The following is a 5,703-nucleotide window of genomic DNA, read 5'->3' on the forward strand; positions in this document are numbered from 1 at the left end:
CGTGTGTGGGTTCACGGAAGCGTGTGGATGTTTCCAGTCTGATGCACATAGTATATACAGTGCATTCGGAAGGTATTCAGACCACTTTACTTTTTCCACATGTTGTTATGTTACAGCCTTATTCTAAAATGTATTAAATCGTTTTGCCCCTCATCAGTCTACAAACAATACCCCATAATGACATCTTTTTAAATAATTTTTGAAAATGTATATAACCCCAAAAAACAATAGCACATTTAAATATGTGTCTTCTTTTTTTAAGCCCATAACCATGTGTGTTAGGTGTTTACTTTTGTTTAAGACTACCAAGAAACATTCTGTGTGACCCCGATTTAGCCCACAGTAAAATGTTAGTTACTTAAGAACTACTTGGCACCACACGTCCCGCTAGGGCACCTCCCCCCACTGCTCAACTGACACAGTAGCACACAGAACGCAAAAAATATTCTTAGAAATATTTAACCTCCACACATTAACAAGTCCAATAGCTCAAATGAAAGATAAACACCTTGTTCATCTAGCCACCAAGTCAGATTTCTAAAATGTTTTACGGCGAAAACATAGCACATATTTATGTCAAACCACCACCAAAGATAGGCTAATTTACATAGCCATTTTGTAGAACAATAGATGCAATCACAAAAGCAGGATTAAAAGTAAAATAATTCACTAACCTTTTGAAAATCTTCATCAGATGACAGGAATAGGACATGTTATACAGTACATTTATGTTTTTTTCAATAATATGCTAATTATATCCATAAATCACGGTTTACATAGAAGGTCATGGCTAAAAAATGCTACAACAATGCCTGGAGAAATTATGGTAACTCTGCCAGATAACAGAAATACACATCATAAACGTTGACTAAATATACATGTTCTACATATACTTAGAAAGATACACTTCTTCTTAATAAAACAGCTGTGTTACATTTATTTTTAACTTTACAGATTTCGTTCACTAGGCTATAATGTGAGTCGGCGCTCAGGAATTAGCATTTTGGCTCCTCTATCTCGGAGTCCACAGAAACCCAAATTTAACACATAAATGTTCCCTTACCCTTGCTGTTCTTCCATCAGAAGACCTGGAAGGGTTTATACTTACCAAAAACAGCTTTAGTTTTGAAGTCTGTGTCTTTCGGTTATCAAACACGACATATTTCGGTTGAAATGCAGCCAAAAAGTAAAGTTAGTTCGCACCAAAACGTCGAAATTACATATTATATGTCGACTAAACTTGTCAAACTTGGTTCAGAACACAGCGTTAACATGCTATATAGCTTCACCGCAATTCTCAGGACAAAGAGAAACACACGCATCGTTTAATCAATCTTGAAAGAAAGACACCACAGGCGCAGAATGCGCGTGAGAGTAACCTGTTTTCTCACGCGACCGAAAGGATTCGGCCTGTCATAACTCTCGTGAGCGCACGATTCACACAATGAGAAGCCCCATTGAAAGCGGACACCGCGCTGAAGGCATGGGAACTGTTCCCAGGACTGTAGGTGCTTGGGAAGGGTGGGGGCGATGACGTCAAAGTTGGGCCAACTTTTTGGATGACAAGAGAGAGTTTGGGAGAATGAGTGCCCTGAGAGTTCTGCTTTACTTACAGACATAATTTAAACGGTTTTAGAAGCTTTAGAGTGTTTTCTATTCAATAATAATGTTTAATTGCATATATTAGCAATTTTTGACAGATTTTCTTTCTGTTTACTATGGGCACGCATTTCACCAACGGGGGCAGTATTCTGCCCTAGCCTTTTAAGCATTAGAGGAATCCTGTATGATAAAATTGTTGTTTATTTTACAGTCTTGTTATTAAGCATCCATCCAGAGAGCACCCCAGGAGATAAGACTGAGTAACTCTGACAGCTTACCAACAACGTTCCAGCTCCGACATCTGGAGCCCCAGGCCTGTGTTGCCTGTCTGCACTGAAGCCTGTGGTAATTATGACAGTAATCGTACAAGGCCTTTTAGATGTCGCTATCCTTTTGATCTAATAGGAGTAAAAAGTATACAAATAACATTTTAAATGAGGACAGTGCAATAGTTATATTAATAGATTGTAAATGCTCTGTCTTTAATAGAGTGACGTATGGTTTTAAATTCCTTTCTATGCAGTACTGAAGTTCACCCTCATCCTGCCCTAAAGTTCCCATTAAGCTACTCCCTCTCTCGCTACCCTCCCTTCTCCCCTCTCCTCTTCCCTTTTCACCCCTCTCTCCCCCCCCCCCCCCCTCCCCGTGACTACTCCTTAGGGGTCCAATCAATGCTGAAATGGTCACATCTCTGAACCCCTCTCTCTCTCACAGGCTGAAGTACCTTCCACACACCCTTTTTACAACCTCTGGACATTAATAACAAGGGGGAAATGCTGCCGTGCAATCCTGGAGAAAGGTATTTGCTGAAGGACAGGACGGCTAGTAAAGAATGTCTAGTGATTGACCTTACTTCGCCATCTGGTGCAAAGCCTCCACTGTATTTTTTTAATTTATTTTACATTTATTTAACTAGGCAAGTCAGTTAAGAACAAATTCTTATTTTCAATGACTGCCTAGGAACAGTGGGTTAACTGCCTGTTCAGGGGCAGAACGACAGATTTTTACCTTGTCAGCTCGGAGATTCGATCTTACCAGTCCAACGCTCTAACCACTAGGCTACCTGCCTGACATTAATCTCCAAAGGCTTGAACCTTGTTGGTGAGTGGTTTTTAAATTGAATACATCTTCATCACCGCTAAGAATAATATAGCTGGCATTATACTGAATATAATGCACCTGCTTCATCACATCCTAAGGGACATCTTTTAGCACGCCAACATCCGTTTATCTGGAGGGTTTGGCGTGTGGCCGTGGCCAGGACAGTGCCTTCAAAAAGTGATTGGCTGAGAAACACTTTTTTACACCCCTCCTCCCCTTCCCCTGCTCACGCTTGCTTTTGAATGATGTGTTTATATGCACCTCTGAAAGTGAAAAGAGCCTGTCCTCCCTCCATCATCACTGAGAAAAGATTCCTTAGGGACTCTGGCCCTTTTTAAACCAATCCAGCAGCATTATTACATAAGTAGCAAAAGCACTAAACTGGCACATTCAAGAGTCATTCCTCTCCTTATTAATCACCCCCCTAATTCCAATCACATGAAATGGGGGCTTAAACCGGGGGTGAGTTAGTTTGACAAAACGGGTAGTTGGTTTGAGAGCCAAACTTGCATAAAGCTCACTTACCAAGCAAGGATATTTCTCTGGTTCATTTAACGACAATGGTACATTTTGTGGCTCCAGTCCGTGGCCAGTCTGTGGATAACGTCTGGGGACGATCAGCTCAGAGTTCTCTCACAATGATCAAGCAGTTTAAACTAAGTTGTCATATAAATTGACCAGATTCTGCAGGACTGCTTATAGTACGGCGCAAGCTCCTGAAATGCCTCACTATATAAAACATTGTCAATCAACACTGAATAGGCCGTCATAATCATCCACCAATAATCCGATAACACATCTTAGAGTGGCAAGCAAACACTTGAAGAGGTTGACCTATAGGACCTCATTCGGATGAAAGGAATACCAGTCGTTATAAAACCATCTTAGAAAACGTTGGAGAAAATAGAAGGTTGCTGTCAATTTGTTTTAACCCTAGTTTCAGGGATGTGGTGAAATGTGGTACCTGAGAACCAAAAATCGATCCAACCTCTGTTTGTTTATAAACTGACTAGGGATATAACACTTTTGCAGGTATAAGACAGTAGTTATGGACTGGTATTGTTCACAAAAACTAAAACTCCTTGCTCCTAAAGTCATATTATGTCTGTGCCTTGCTCTACATAATAATCCAGGATACATGACAGACTGGTGAAGGATATTATCCGTGCAATGTGAAACGGTCTATATCCAGCCCAGTAAGCATGACCCTGGATGATGGAGGTATTTTGGTAGCCTGTTTGTGCTCTTGAAGCTCATGGGGCTTACAGCAATCAAGGCTTGGATCACATCCATCTCAGCCACAGATATGATGCAATGTCATGGATTGTTGCAATGGACACTTTCCATTCCTTTTTTCACAGGTTATCCACTGTTTATTCACCTACCCCTTTTAATGGCTTGGATAACCTTTACACAGTTATTTTCATTCATCAATGGTAATATGTCAGCTGTGAAAGGGTATTATAACAACACGTTTTTCACCCCCGAGTGTGATGTGGAATATTTAGCTTATTGAAAAGACTACTGTTTCTTTTAGCACTCTTCACGTAACATTAATGTAGAATCTATACAGGTACTTATTGTATACTGTATAATCTTTTTATTACACCTTGTATGCTTACCATATTCATCCTTTAAATAATGGTTACACAGGGCTTTATTGCATTTTAATGTCACATTGTTAATGTTTGATTGTTCAACAGTATAATAAAGGGTCGTTCCCCCATCAGAAATATCCCATATTTTGTATATTTCTGTCTTTCCACTCTTGCTTGGACTGTACTGCAGTAATTAAATGGTATATTTGACAGATATCAAAGCCTTATCATCTCCATCCGTTTCTCTGTTTCTTCTTCTTTCACTCTCTCATCTTCTGAGAGATATGGATCAGATTGGAAATCCTTTGCATTTCAGTTATCAAATGAAGAGTACATAGCATTAGCACCTTGGTGAGATGAGACATTTATATGGATGACATCATTTTTTTGCTTGTTGTAAGCCTAGAGAGGTCATACTCCATCCCCTTCTCATGTAGCCAATCACGATTCATCATTGAACAGCAATGCACTCCAGACTGCAGAGAAAGAGCTTTTTTGCATTTTTGTTGAATGGTTTGTTTCTTGGAATAAATCATTTCTTATGGTTTTTATATTGCATTACTTAGTAATGGAATTGCTGCCATACTGGAATTGTTGGCCAGCCCAACAAACCACAGTACATCTAAAAACCATGTACAGACTTATATTTGCCTAAGCTGTCACTTGTCAAGAACACGTGATTTAAGATATTAATGACCAATATTATTGACCAACTACTTTTAACTGGACATTTCTTCACAGACCACTAGTTGACAAAGATTTCACATCCACCCATACTAAGTCTATAGAAATTTGATTATTCAACCTACTGTGCCTGTGAGAAATGTGTTTGTCAAAACTGGTCGATGTTGCTTCGAACATAACACATGCAGTATATTTATCCAGCCATGTCGATCACAGATCTGCATGCATCTTGTCACAGCTCTGTGTAGCGCTATTGCTGTCTTTGCACTTTCTTCAGTCATAATCTTGTGGCCATCTCTTTGGTTTTTATTGGCACAGTGTGTAGAAATGTTAATAGTGTGAGTCTTTGGTGAACTGTGCCAAGCACCTGTCTCTAAACTCAATGTTGTGAAATGGTTATCCACGTGGAATGTTTCAGACCAAGTGAACCCTTAAAAATTAGAGGCTGCCATAAGTCAGCAGGATAAAATATACCACTCCTCTCATAGCCCTAAGTCTAAAGAAGGATTAGACTGAAATCTATGAAACTGGGCTCTGGATTCTTAAGGATTAAACAGGACAACGGCAAGATGACATTGAGAGAAGAGGACATCAGTTCTGTATGTTAATCCATGATAACAATGACAGAAAAATCGGATTATCTCGAGGGACAATTATGGCGGAACAACATTATTGTGGGCGGAATTGCAGAATTTCTAAATGAGACCTGGACGGAGTC

At 39.7% G+C, this 5,703-nt stretch overlaps 1 long non-coding RNA gene across 1 annotated transcript; it reads left to right on the forward strand.

Annotated features, from left to right (window-relative positions):
- Window positions 1–1,701: 1,701 nt before the first annotated feature.
- Window positions 1,702–4,515, forward strand: LOC116353621 (uncharacterized). Its single transcript, XR_004203106.1, has 2 exons — window positions 1,702–1,947; window positions 2,317–4,515. It is a non-coding gene; the product is annotated as an uncharacterized LOC116353621 (long non-coding RNA).
- Window positions 4,516–5,703: the final 1,188 nt, after the last annotated feature.

This window comes from Oncorhynchus kisutch, linkage group LG15 (assembly GCF_002021735.2).
Source record: "Oncorhynchus kisutch isolate 150728-3 linkage group LG15, Okis_V2, whole genome shotgun sequence".
Taxonomy (NCBI): domain Eukaryota; kingdom Metazoa; phylum Chordata; class Actinopteri; order Salmoniformes; family Salmonidae; genus Oncorhynchus; species Oncorhynchus kisutch.